At 49.1% G+C, this 14775-nt stretch overlaps 1 long non-coding RNA gene across 2 annotated transcripts; it reads left to right on the forward strand.

Annotated features, from left to right (window-relative positions):
* The first annotated feature begins 1677 nt into the window (after positions 1-1677).
* On the forward strand, positions 1678-14505 carry LOC309649818. Of its 2 annotated transcripts, none has more exons than XR_014257318.1 (3): positions 1678-2630; positions 2720-2826; positions 5365-14505. It is a non-coding gene; the product is annotated as an uncharacterized lncRNA (long non-coding RNA). The 2 variants fall into 2 exon arrangements; XR_014257319.1 differs by having other exon boundaries at positions 1678-2465; positions 2544-2630; positions 2720-14505.
* Positions 14506-14775: the final 270 nt, after the last annotated feature.

The raw sequence follows: 14775 nt of genomic DNA on the forward strand, positions 1-14775 counted from the left end.
GTGATACAAACAGCCGCCGGCTTGCTGGCTGTGAGGACCAGATGAGCAATGCGGAGCAAGCACCGAGAATAGTCTGGCACCGGGTAAGCACCCGGAGCCCTCAGCTACCACCATCACTGACGTGGTCACGGGTGGATCCCGGTGCAGCGGAGCCCAGGCTTCAGAGGCGGAGGGGCCCACATTCGAATCCTGACTCTGCTTCTTCTGGTCTCGTCGCTTTGGCTGCAGGACTGAACGCGGGGCCTGCTCAGGCAGCAGCCTCCCAGGGAGGGCCGTCTCGGGACCAGGCAGGGCTTCAGGGAGCCCAGGCTCCAGCTTGAGGGCCAAGGGGGAACCTCGGTGAGGAGGGCTTAAGGGCGTCTGCAGGGCAGGTCCAGGCTGAACGGCTGGGGCACCATCTCACCCTCCAGTTGGCTGCCTGGAGTGGACAGCTCTGGAGGCTGGACCGTCCTGCCCCCCCAGGCCTGGCCCCATCCACCATTCCTCCTTTTCTGCCCACCCTGGTCCCCGCAAATGGTGTGATGCCTCCGTCTGCACCCTCTCCCCCTACCTTGGGATGGGGGAACCTAGGGAATCTAGACAGTGGTCTGGGATTGGGGCCTCAGATCCCCAGACTGGGTCCAGCAGCATCTCTGTTGCCTGCATGTAACCCCCCCAGGCTGTCCCTGCAGCCTTGGGACAGTGCCGTGTGAAGACACTCCAAGGAGAGAAGGTCTCGTCATGGCCTGTCCTGTGCTCATGGCGTCCAGAGGGCAGTGCAAATGTCCCTTCAACAGCCCTCCCATGGGGTCATCTGCCGTCCCTCCCCACACCCACATCTCACCAGGAGGCCCTTCTCTCCCTGGCCTCCCTCCCTTTCAGCCCCACAATCCCCTTGTCTTTTTCCATCTCCCAGCCTCCCCCTTCTCCACTCCCTTCCCTGCCCAGGATCCCAGCTCCATTCTGGGGTCGGATCCTGCAGGAGGCCTCCTTCCCACAGACCTCTGCAGACAGACTCAGGCAGGAATCACACAAAGGAAGTCTCTCCTTACTCCTTACCGTAAAGGCCCTCCCAGGATGAGGTGGGCGGAAAGAGGGCAATTTTCTGAGGAAGAAAAAGGCTCATTTTTTAAAAAGAAGAAGTGTGCGGGGATGAGGGCAGGGCTTTGAGGGATGAGAGGAGGGAAGGGCTTTGGGGTGGGGAGGGGCAGGAAAGCCTGAGAGGCAGGCAGGGCAGCGTGTGTGTGCTCAGGGGCAGAATTCGAGGGGACAAGCGGGCAGCCAGGCGGGGCAGCGCCTTAGCCGGAAGCTAGAGGAGGCTCTTCTCCAAACCCCCCCGGCCAAGCAGCCGGGGAGCGCTGCAGCTCACCACCCTGTGGAGCGGGGGTAAGGGGGTGCCCACGGCACCCAGGACAGAAACAAAAAACTCCCGGCTCTGCTTTCAAGGTTGAAAGGTCACGCGCGGAGCAGAGCCAGGCTGAGGTCACAGCTCTGCACGCAGGCCGGCAGAAGGGGACCTTGTGCTCTCACCCTGCCTCTCTGTCCCCTCCCTGGGTGTGGGCCTGGATTTCCCCCCCCGCTGTGCCAGAATCTCCAGCAAATTCAGCCTGGCCCAGCCCAGGTCTGCTCCTTTCCTCCCAGGATCCCAGCTCCCCCCCACCCTTGCTGAGTCTCCAGAAAAGCACAGCCAGCTCCACTTAGAAGCAAATGACATTAGGGGCACTTCCCTGGGAAGTCAGCAGGAAAATCACTGGGTTTCTGCCTCAGTCATGACTCAGGAGAGCTGATTACAGGTAACCAGGAGCCTGGAGGTTTGGCTTGCACCAGCCTCTACATTTTTCTGTTCATCTTGGAGTCTCTTGTCACCTTATCTCCAACCAGTAGAGGTGTGTATGTGTGTGCATCTGTGCATATGTGTGCACAGGTGTGCATGCGTGTGTGTATGCGTTCTGGGCTGGAGGCCTGGGTATTTGATAGCAGAGATGAGGTCAAGTTTCACCTCAGAAAGCCCCGGGCAGAAACATTCCACTCTGGCCACCAGCATTGCATTCTGTGGGTAGCCAGAGCACACGCCATGCACGCACGGCCACACACGCTGTAAACACTTTGATATTTAGCTGCTGTGTGCCAGAAGGCTCTGGAGAGCCCCAGCAGACAGGCCTCAACGCCGAGCAGACACTCGGGGCCCAAGCCCTCTGCTAACCCCAGAAGTCGCCGCCCTGCCTGCCCTCCGGAAGCCTCTAGACAGCCAGGCAGCCTGCCTGGGAGGGACCAGCTCTGGCCCCCTCGGCCCTCTGGGGCCCCTTTGGGCATCCAAAGTCTCTGCCTCTCAGCCTCCGGCACCCTGCCCACACCCGCCTCTCTCGGGAAGAGCAAATATCTCTGCAGAAGGCCAGGCCTCCACCTTCAGGCCCTGTCCTGAGGCCAGGCAGAGAAATGACACCAACTGCCCCCAGCTCCTCCTTTGCCCAATTTGCACCACCCGGGTTAGGAATGATCCGCTGCGTCTAAAACATTGCCCCTCGCCATAAGAAGATGATAATCATTTTCCTTTTCTTTAACAGGCGGCACATCGAAGTTTCTCGTGGTGCCCGGAGCTCCCCCTTGTGGCAAAGCTACGCAGGCACAGCATCTGGACACCTGGCGTCCAGGTACCTTCCTGATACCTGAAAGGGGGTGGGAGGCAGGGGGTACAGGCACACCCCATCTTGTCCCCTGCTGACCCTCCTCCTCCCCCCAGGGCCCTGGGTGTCGGGGGGAGAAACCTGTAATGGGGTGCTTTTCATCAGGCAGAGCCCCTTGGATACCTGGAAACTACAGCTCCCCTGGGACTAACGCCATCCTCAGGTATCACCTTGCCTCCGGTCAGATGCTATTTTATACCTTTCCTAGTAACAGTCTGTTGAGAGCACATCGAAGGCCCCTTTGCAGAATTTCTAGATTGGATGGGGATCTCAGTGGTGGGGGTGGAATCTTGCCCCATCCAGGGACAATTGCCAGGGATGGGAAGCTGTCTTTCTCACCACATCCATGAAGCCAGCGCCTGCCCTCCCCCCCAGACCCTCCCCGCCCTCTCACGGCACTTGCTCCAATCCTGAGGAAAGACAGAAATAAGGAAGTATTTTTTCTTTAAAAATTGTCTGATTATAAGCAGAAATCATTATAATTAGAGTAAATACCTATATAGCACGTACTATACAACAAGCCCTGTTCTAAGTCTTTTAGATACATTAGCTCATTTAATCCTCCTAATATTTTCAATGTAGAAAATTTGTAAAATACAAAATTACAAGGAAGGAAAATAAAGCCTGTAGTCTCATCACGCATTTTCTTCCAGCCCTTCGTCTGTGCATATGGATTTTTAACCAAATAGTGATCATATTACATATTACGCTGTTGCTTTCTGCCTGTTCTACTGAACATAATCCCATAGTCTTGCAAAATAGAGTCTTAAGAGCTGCATTGTATTCTTTCTTCTGAATGTACCGTCGTTTATCTGACCACTGTGGGGGGCAGGGATTTTGTTTTTACTAAGTGTGGGAGCCTGTGTTATGCTGCTTATATATCAACTTGGGGGTGTAAGAGCAGTCACGTTTTCCCAACCCCCCATCTGTGGGTTTCTTGGATGTACGTGTGTTTACATGTGTGTGCAGGTACATTTGTGAACATATGTGTGTGCCCGCTCACTTAGGCTTGCCCTATAAGAAGTTATACTTCCTAGGAATACATTCAAAAGAATTAAAGAAAGGTATTCAAACAAATACATGTATATGAATGCTCAATCAGCATTATTCGGAGTAGCCAAAAGGTGGAAACAACCCAAATGTCCATCAGCTGATGAATGGATAAAAAAAATGTGGCCCATCTGTACAATGGGATATTATGCAGCCATAAAAAGGAACGAAGCACTGATATAGGCTACAACATGTGATGCAGCGGTAAAATGGAATACCATTCAGTCGTAAAAAGGAGCGAAGCATAGACATGTTAGACATGAATGAACCCTGAAAATGTTGTTCTAAGTGAAAGAAACCAGACACAAAAGGCCACATATTGTTTGTTTCCATTTATGTGAAATGTCCAGGATAGGTAAATCCATAAAGAGAAACTGGGCAGTTGTGGGGAGAGGGAGGAATGGGGAGTGACTGCTTAATTGGTACATGGTTTCTTTTTAGGGTGATAAAAATGTTTTGGAACTAGACAGGGGTGATGGTTGCACAACATTGTGAATGTATTAAATGCCACTGAATTGTTCACTTTAAAAGAGTTATTTTATGTTATGTGAATTTTAACCCAATTTTTTTTTGAATGACTCCTTCCACGCCTGGCTTTCACACAAATTACCTTTATGGTCACAGATGACTTCCTGTTTTGCCCATTTCCCGGAGCCCTGCAGCAGAGGCTCTGACCTTGAACCTCAAGTTGCCTTGTAAGCACCCAGCTCCATCACCCTGTTCTCCCTTCTTCCTTCGCTTTGTTCCGGGACATATATTTGCCAGAAAAATGATGTCAGTCATGATGTGGCATCTGAATGGCTTGTGCTCAGGACTTTGGACCTTATTTTTTATTTTTAGACCATGCCCCAAAGAAACAAAAAGCTTTAGCAGCCCCAAGGCAAGGTTTTGACAGTGGCCAAGTGCTTCTGAGATTCTACTGTCCTGCTCATGAAGCACCCAAAGGAAAGTTGGATGAGTTGCTGCCTCAGTGATGCTAATCCAATAAACCAAGGGTTTCTTTGTCTCCTTAAGGCAAACACAGTAGCGAAAATTCCTTTTAATTCTCCTCGAAGACTGAAAAGTAATCTCCCCACGGGAAAGTAGTTAGGAAGCAGCCCCACTTCCTCCACCCCACTGCAGGGAAGCTTAGAAGAGCTTGGAGAGTCCCCCTCGTCAGCCCCCTCCCCTCAAATCCAGTCGAGTATTGAGTACTGGGTCGAGTGCTGCACTGCCGAGGCACACGGCACTCCTGACATTTGCTGTCAAGTGGTCCCTACACCTTGACGCTCTAACCTTGAAACTCGGGCACAAGGATAAAGGTTAGCGTGCTCTCCCATCCTCACATCCCACCGTCTGCATCCCAACATCACCACTAGCTCGGTCCATGAAAAGCTTCAAGAAGCACCTCAGTGACCTGTGTTAGGTAGGTTCTGCGTCTATTTCCATTCTAGCATCTGTCATGGCGTCTGGCGACTGCTTGTTGGTAAATCGGTTTAGGTACTTTTAGTTGCAGTAACAGAGACCCTGAATCAATTTGGCTTTATCGATAAGGGGTTTGCTGTCTCCAGAGCGGGAGCAGTGGGGGAGGGGCAGGGAGCAGGCTGCTGCCAGCTGATCAAAAATGTCACAAGGACCCAGCTTCTCTCTCTCCCTGCTCTGCCTTCCCCAGGATGTTGGCCATGGCCCCAGGCTGGCTCCCCTCAGGGCTGCCAGATGGCTGAGGTGGCTCCAGGCATCGAATCCGGAGAACAGCATCCAAAGGAAGAAAAGAGCCACGAATGTCTTTCCTAGAAGTTCTTCAGCAGACTTCCTCTCAGCACTCATTGGTCAGAATGGAGTCACGTGGTCGTTCCTGAACCAATCACTGGCCACGAAACGATTTATTCCCTGCATCAAATTGACCCCTGGTTGTCAAAGCATGGACCCCAGACCAGCAGAATCAGTTTCACCAGAGAACTTGTCACAACTGGAGATTCTTGGACCCCATCCCAGAACCACTGAATCAGAAACTCGGGGGGTAGGCCTCAGCAAACTGCATTTTAATAGCATATAGTTTAAAAACTATATGCTATTAGCTAATATAATTACCATGGTTTAACCACTGTTCAACAGAAGATGACCTTAACAATACCTAATGTAATTCCCTAAGGAAACAAAGATTTCCCAAATAAAAACGTCTAAGGTTTTACAAAATGAAAAGCACATGATTTTATGTAAAAACACTTTATCTATGTTAAACCTGAAACGCTATTAGTTTTTTTCAAACTGCATGTTGACAGGCTCTCTGTGTGCTTCTCATGCATGGAGGAGTTTGAGAGCTCCAATAGACAGTGGATACACCATCCCCAGACTCACCATTGCGGATGGTGCATCCATTATCTGTTGCTGTGGAACAAAGCACCCCAACACTTAGGTCTTAAAACAACACTATTTTATTCGCTCCTAACTCCCTGGATCAACAATTCAGACTGGGCACCACTGGGCAGGTCTTTTACAGTCTCGCTCATGGTAGGATGGTCAGATCTGGCATATAAAAATACACGATGCCCAGTTAAATTTTAATTTCAAAGAAACAACAAATAATTTTTCAGTAAAAATATGTCCCAGGTAATAGTTTATGCTAAAAATTATTTATCATTTATATGGAATTAAAATTTAACTGGGCTTCCTATATCTTATCTGGTAACCTATCCTAGGGTCACTACAGTCATCCGGTGGCTCGACTGAGGCTGGACAGCCTGAGAGCCTCATTCACTCTGTCTGGAGGTTGGTGCAGGCTGTCAGGCTGACATCTTCCTCCAAGGAGTCTCTCACCCTCAGGGAGGTTAGCCTGGGTTTTTTCATAGGGTGACAGGGACATTCTGAGAGGGTATTAGTGGAAGCTGCAAGTTACATGATGCCTGAATGAAGAATTAACATTAACCAAAGGGAGGTTTGGCCTCTGCCCTCAGCTGCTGGAACACAATCTCTAGGCCGCTGCAATATCCTGCCTGTTGGGGGCTTTGGCTCCTGGAATTTAAAATCAATGTGATTTATGATGGGGCTTTGGGACATGCCACATCAGTTGCAGCTTCTAAAGGAACTGGAAACTAAAGGGCAGCCATGTGGCAGTATGTGATTGAGCCCCAGTAAAAACTCTGGACACCAAGGCTTGGTGAGCTTCCCTGGTCGGCAAGACTCGAGTATTGTCATGTATTGTAGCGAGGAGACAGTAACACCATCCAGGACTCCACAGGGAGGAAAACTGAATGCTTCATGTTTGAACCCCTACCTGCCCTTCACCTTGCCCTTTGGCTGGTTCTAATTTGCATCCATTCACTGTTATAACACTGTAATAGTAAATATAGTATCTTCTTAAGCTCTGTGTCATTCTAAGTGAATTGTCCAACCTGAGGGTGGTTCTGGGGACCCCCAAATTCACAGTCAGCTGGTCTGAAGTGAGCATGGTTCTGGGACCTCAGAACTTGTGGCTGGTATCTGAGAGGGCAGTCTTTTGGAGGATGGTCCCCTTAAACTTCACGGTTTGCCTAAACTTCATCACATGCCACCGCTGCCACATTCTATTGGCCAAAGCAAATCTCAAGGCCAGACCAAGTCTAGGGAATGTAGAGTAGACTTCACCTTTGGATGGAAGGACTGGCAAAGTCACATTGCAAAGGGATGCTCATGCAGGGATGGAAGGAACCTGTGGCCACATTTTGCAATGGGTGTTGGGGAACAGACAGCAAGACTGTTCTACTTGGTGGCCTGTTTTCCCCACTGGACTTTCACTGGGAGGTCCTCGAGGGCTGGGAAGATGGCTTCTTCCCCTGTTTCCCCAATGCCTGGCTCATATCAGGAACTTGGCACACAGGGGGAGGTCAGTGTTTAAGGAATGAATGAAACCTAGCCAGCATGTGGTGAATGAATTAACTAATGTGAATCACGTCTCAAGCATGGCTGCACATTAGAACCACCAGGGGAGTTTGCAAACCACCCATTGTTGGCTGCACCCAAGAGCAATTAATTCTAAATCAGGGGGTGGGGTGGAACCCAGGCCTCAGAATTTCAAAAGCCTCCAAGGAGATCTCAATATTCAGCTGAGACAGAGAACCATCGGCAAACAGAACTGGACATCTAGGAGCTTAAAACCTCCGACTAACATCCAAACACTGAAATCCATGTAGAGGATGTGGGAAAACAAATCGAAGCTGTCAAGAGGGGCATGAAAATCGACAGAAAACTGTATGTGAGGGCATAAAAATACAAGGTATTAAAATCACACACAAAGAACCAGTAGGGTAGAATTGAGGGAAAGGTAAGTGCCTATTTCCTGGACCAGCGTTACTGAGGGCCTATTCTATTCATGACATTCCCAGGGACTGTGTTATCTCAGTGGAGAGCCCTGCTTAGAAAAACTCCATTCTTCCAACTGGACTTTTCAATGTCTTGGCTACTGCCCAAACTCCCAGCTTGGAGCGACTCAGGCTGTTTTTTTCTCAGATTCAGTCTCAACAGTGGGATTCTGGAGCCAGCCCATACTGGCTCATAAGATTGTGAAATTTTCAGCTGTTCGGCAAACCAATTGTTAAACACAGCCATTATTTAAAAAATAAATTATGTAAACTTACAACATACTTTATACAAAAAGACAATGAATACTCAAACTCATCACTTGCTAATTACTATGTTTTACGTCATCTATGCTCTTGCGGTTGTTTGTCTATTGGATTTATATGGTGGAAATACTAGATAATGGTATAACTTAAGCCTGTGTTCATGCTGATAGATTGAAATCAGTCGCAGTGGGAGAGTGTTTACACCACAGAAATTGGTAAATACTGTAAATCATGGCTTTTTTTTTTTTTTTTTTGGTTCAGAGAATCAGTTGTTAAAATTTACCAATGTGCCCCTAAATCTAAAGGTTAAAAAAATAAAGTCAAATGCCTGCCCTGGGTTTCCTAGGGTCTCATCCACCCATGGGCTGCTCATCAGCACCTCCAAAAGGCTCCATGGACCCAGGACCAGTCCAGACTCCCAACTCCCTCTTGTCGTCTTTCTTATTTTCAGTACATCCCTCCACTTTAAGTCTTCATCCTGCATTCTGCCCAGCCACCTTTTAGGCCTGATGATGGGAACAGCCGTGTTTCCCTGGTCTGTCCCAGGTTCTGGGGTTCCCCTAGGCACCACATCCTGCAGCCTTGACCCAGACCTCCCTGGCATCCACACACCAACCTTTGTCAAGAGCTTCCTCAGATGCTCAAAAGGAGCTGCAGGCAGGGTCACCAGAGCTCTCAGCTCCCCGACTCCTCCGAGGGACACTGATTCCCACCCAGGCAAGCAGGCAGGGTCGACTCTGACCCAACTCTTAATCTCAGCAGGGACCATCCAAGACTGTAACACCTCAGTGCTTGAGGGAATGTTTTCTCCACACTCGGTTAACGCTCTGAGCACTTAACACCCTCGCAGCCCCTCCTGGTTACAAAAGGCAGGTGGGGCTGTGGGATGTGCCCCAAACCCATCTGATGGGCACGTCAGGGTCCTGTGCCCCAGCCCCTATACCCAATACCAGAATCCCCATCCTTTCCCAGTCTATCACACATTGATGACCTTCCTACAGTTAGGACCCACAGGGATGGAGACCAGCAGAAACAGACCAACGTCTATCTATCACCATTGAACCCCAGAGCCAAGCATGCCTGTTGAAGGGTGTGTTTTATATACATATGTATATATATTGTTTTAATCTAAAATGAGATTTATTGCATTTCATGCAGTTTGAAGTCCATACAGCAAAGGAGACTAGCACAATTTTTACTGCATTTAAAAATAAAATAGGAATGTTCATTGCAGCACTGTTTACAGTGCTGAATGTTTATTGCATCCAGGCCATGGAAGCAACCTAAATGTCCATTGATGGATGAATGGATAAAGAAGATGTGGTACATATAGACAGTGGAATATTACTCAGCCATAAAAAGGAACGAAACTGGTCATTTGTAGAGACGTGGATGGACCTAGAGACTGTCATACAGAGTAAGTAAGTCAGAAAGAGAAAAACAAATAGTGTATATTAACGTATAAGTGTGGAATCTAGAAAAATGGTACAGATGAACCTGTTTGCAAGGCAGAACTAGAGACACAGATGTAGAGAACAAACGTATGGACACCAAGGGGGGAAAGGGGGATGGGATGATGAATTGGGAGATTCAGATTGACATATATACACTACTATGTATAAAAGAGATAACTAATGAGAACCTGCTGTATAGCACAGGGAACTTAGTGCTCTGTGATGACCTAAATGGGAAGGAAATCTAAAAAAGAGGGGATATATGTATACATATAGCTGATTCACTTTGCTGTACAGCAGAAACTAACACAACATTGTGAAGCAACTATACCCTGAAATAAATAGATAAATAAATAAATAAATAAATAAATAAAAAATAGGGACTTCCCTGGCAGTCCAGTGGTTAAGACTTCGTGCTTCCACTGCAGGGGGCATGGGTTAGATCCCTGGTTGGGGAACTAAGATCCTGCATGCCATGTGGCGCAGCTAAAAAAAAAAAAACAATTAAAATACAATAAAAATAAAAACAAAATTAAAAATGGGGCGTGGGGGGCAAACGCACAAAGGTCTAGAGAGAAATTTGTTTTATCTGTAAAGCTGTAGTTCCTTTCCTCTAAATGACAAAGTCTTGTTCGCATTACTCAATTAGTTTTTCTCTAAGCAATTATTCTAATTTTTTTTCTAATTTCTAATCAAAGGTAATTTACATATATTGAAATGAATATATCTTAAGTACAAAATTGGAGGATTTAAAAAAAAATAAATTTATTTATTTAGTTTTGGCTGCGTTGGGTCTTCGTTGCTGCGTAGTCTTTCTCTAGTTGCGGTGAGCGGAGCAGGGCCTGCTCTTCGTTGCGGTGCGCGGGCGTCTCATTGCGGTGGCTTCTCTTCTCACGGTCTCTAGGCGTGTGGGCTTCAGTAGTTGTGGCACGTGAGCTCAGTAGTTGTGGCTCGTGGGCTCTAGAGCACAGTCTCAGTAGTTGTGGTGCACGGGCTTAGTTGCTCCGCGGCATGTGGGATCTTCCCGGACCAGGGCTCGAACCCATGTCCCCTGCATTGGCAGGCAGATTCTTAACCACTGCGTCACCAGGGAAGCCCCAAACTGGAGGATTTTTGACCCATATATATCCCAGTGTACTCCACACTCCTATCAAAATTTAGAACAGTTGTCTCGCTCCAGAAAGTTCCCTCCTGTCCTTCCCCAGTCAATCTCTACCCAACCCCCCTCATACCACCACTCATGCAGTAGAGGCAACCAGTATTTTGATTTCTGTCACATAGATTAGTTTTGCCTATTCTAGAACTTCACAGAAATGGAATCACAGAGAATGGACTCTTTTGTGTCTGGTTTCTTTAACTCAGCATAAAGCCAGATAATCATATTTAGGCAACTTTAATTTTCCATGCAGTCTGTGTGCTGCAGAAGGCTTCTAGATTTGGAATATTTGTGTTGAAATTCAAAATAGCTTTTGTTGGGCCAAACACATTTCCCCTGCCGCTTTCTCCAGGCTTCAAAGACCCCATTTCATACTGAAAATTTGAAAAGGACCTCTGAGCTTTGGCACTCAGGCCTCACCCTTGGAGCCGGGGTCGAGAGCGACAGACCCTGGGGATGCCCAGGATGGAACATTGCTGCAAGGGGGCCAGAGATCATGCAATTTGGTCTGGAAAACAGGAATAGAAAGAACGCATAAAGGGTGAGTACATTAATTTCGTGTTGCAGCTGCAACGGATTGCCACAAATTTAGCAGCTTACAACAACACAAATTAATTAGCTCACAGGGTAGAAGTCCATTTGGTCCGCTGGTTTCTCTGCTCCAGGTTTTACAAGGGCAAAATCAAGGTGTCCGCCAGGCTGGGTTGTGATCAGCAAATACTGAGAAGAATCTGTCTCCAAGGTCATTCGGGTAATTGCCAAATTCAGTTCTGTGAAGTTGTAGGACTGAGGTTCCCCCTTCCTTGCTGGCTGTCAGCTGGGGCCAGTCTTTGCTCCTAGCTGATGCTGACATTCTGTCTCATGCTTTCCACGTGTCCCCTCCACCAATGGCAGGTGGAGGGCCCACCACACTTCAAATCTCTCTGCTTCCTCTTCTGTCTTCAGCTGGAAAAACTTCTCCACTTTTAAGGGCTCATGTAAGGACCCCCCCGCCGCAGCCACCCACCCCTTGCCAATAATCCCAAATAATCTCCCTATTTTAAGATCTCTAATTATATCTGCAAATTCCCTTTTGCCATGTGCAAAGTTTGGAAGTCCCCAAGACAACCTTCAGTTTTGATAATTCACTAGAAAGACTCAGAGAACTCAGGCAAAACAAAAATCTGTTACACTCACAGTTATGGTTTATTGCAGCAAAACGACACTGATGAAAATCAGCAGTGGGAAGAGGTACCTGGGGCAGCATCTAGGAGACACCAGATGTAAGTTCCCAGGTGTCCTCTCCAAGGGAGAGTTGTGTGGACAGCCCTTGATTCTCCCAGCAACAATGTGCAAAAACACACATGGAATATTGCCAACCAGAGATGCTCACCTGAGCCTTGGTGCCCCGAGTCTTCACTGGGTCTCAGTCATGTAGACACGGCAGACTGTCCACGTGGCTGACCTTAGTCTGCAGCCCCACCAGAAGTCAAGCCCAAGTTCTCTACCTCCCTGCTCCCCACCGCCAAGTCACATCCTTAGCACAGACTACCTGGCTGGCCAAGGCCCCCAGGTAAACAAAGACACTCATATCAGGCAGGACCTTCCCGGGGCTCCGAAGTGACCTCCCAGGAGCCTTTCTCTGGGCAAGGTTTACCCCTTACTGCACACCATGAAACTAACATATTCACAGGCTCCAGGGGAGGGAGGACATCTTTGGGGACCATTATCCTGCCAACCACAGGGAACGTTAGTCTTGCAGATTCGAACGGAGCAGTGTTTCCCAAAGTGTGTCCTTTGGAACCCGAGTCCCATCAGACACGTGATGGTGAAGAGAGTTCTGGATCAAACAGCTTTCAGAACCGTTGTCTCTCCCTCCCCTCCTTTCTCAGAGACCCACACCGGCTTTAATGGAACCCCGGGGAAACCCTGCCACAAAGAACCCTGTCGCACTTGACTTAACCCCGCATTCCGCAAGCTGTCTTATCCATGGAGCCCTCTTTTCATGTAACCTTTTGTAAAGTTCTCAAAAGACATTTGGGGGAAAGTGGCACTGGACCTTAAGCAACTCTGCAACCCAAAGGCTTTCCTCTAACCGCTTCCTCACAACAATTTTAACTCCTCACCTCTCGTCCCGACGTTGAGCTTTTGCACACATGCTGAGCGTCTTTCTTGTAGAGTGGGCTCACCAGAGCCAGGGCCTGCCTTGAATCCTGGCTTCAAGACTTTCTGGATTTGTGATACCGCATAGGTCTCTAAGCCTCGGTTTCTTCATCTGTAAGACAAGAGTTATTTTATTTCTTATCTCAGAGGGTCATTTCAAATTAAATTAGGTAATGCACGCAAAATACTTGGTTCATCATACGCACTCCACAAATGTTAGCTATTACTGTCGTTTTTATTTTTTAAGAACTAAGGACGTCTTCATTGTGCTTCCCTGGTGCCTTTTCGTCACTGTCAACACCAGGTCCAAAGAGCCTGTGAAGCATCTTACAGGATGGTTGTGATTTTGGCTCAGGGAAGCGGAACGTGGCCAGGCTTGCTGGCAAACGGTAATTGATGCTTCTCCAGAGGTTCCCAAAGATCTGGATGAACTAACTGATCCAGAAGGATCCTGTCTGATGTACATGAAGTGAGTAAAGGACATGATGCTCAAAGTGACCGGGAGAAGTTCACTTACTGACACTTTCTTTCAGTGTTTACTGAGAGTGAACACTCTGCATAGAGGGTCTCACGGCGGGGACACACAGGCTCCTGTTCTAACCCATAAGCGTCCCCCACATCCCTCCAGAGAACCAAACAAATACCCCCATGAGCCTGCGGGGGCGATCCAGGCTGCACGCTGCCCACTTGGCGTTGCTCAGCTTCACTAACCAAACGTGCTGCAGAGGGACCTGAAGGGCTGCCATGCCCCTGCTTTCTCTCTGCAGGTTCTCCCCTGCCAGTCCCCCTCTGAGCCTCCGGGCATGTGGCCTCTCAGACCTTCCGCCCCACCTCAATCCTCTCTCATTACACTCCACACAGTGTCTCCTACTCTCAGCCTGGCCCTGCGGCTGACGTCCAGTTTGGGGCTCGCTCCCTTGGCTTTGACCTGGGGGCCCCTCCAGAACACAACTCCTTTATCGCCTTTGACCATCACAGATAACGGCAGATAGAGGCCCCGCCCAATAGGAACCTGGCAAATAGGGTGCCCCTTGACGGTCAGCGGGGAGCTTGGGTACATCTGCAGACGCCCCAAGTGACCCATGGGAAGGGGTCACCCTGGGAAGATGTCTGAGAGGAGGCTGGGTTGACCACGATGCCATTCAAAGCTGGGCTTCTCGTGTCCAGACTGTCCGTGCACGTGAAAGAGTCAGGTTTGGTGTGGTTTTGTCTTTTTCACACTTGCCCCACCTTTCTAAGGTCACCATATACCATTAGGAACAACGAGGATGACAGAGTTGGTGATGCTGGCGGTGGTGTGTACCCTGGGCTGGATTGGGTGGCAGGCACCGTCTCATGTAACCCTACCAGGTAGATACTGTCCATACCCTCAATTCACAGGTGAGGAGAGGTTAAGTAATCCGGCTGGGGTCACCAGCTGGCAGGTAGTGGCACCCGGCTTCTCCCCTGGGCCTGTGTTCTCCCAGTGGCCTCTGCTGTGCCTTCAGCTGTGCCCCACCCCCTCATCTCCCTGGGTCTCCCTGGCCTGACACGCAGGTGGGCACCGTCTGGCCATCAGTCTCTCGCCCTGGAAGCCCCGTGAGGAAGTCCTGGGGCTCTGGAAAGCAGCCTGCTTCAAAATGGAGGGCCCAGGGACTTCCCTGGCAGTCCAGTGGTTAAGACTCCACGCTTCCAATGCAGGGAGCAAGGGTTCGATCCCTGGTCGGGGAACTAAGATCCTGCATGCCACG

Source organism: Balaenoptera physalus (assembly GCF_965194825.1).
Source record: "Balaenoptera physalus genome assembly, chromosome: 20".
NCBI lineage: Eukaryota > Metazoa > Chordata > Mammalia > Artiodactyla > Balaenopteridae > Balaenoptera > Balaenoptera physalus.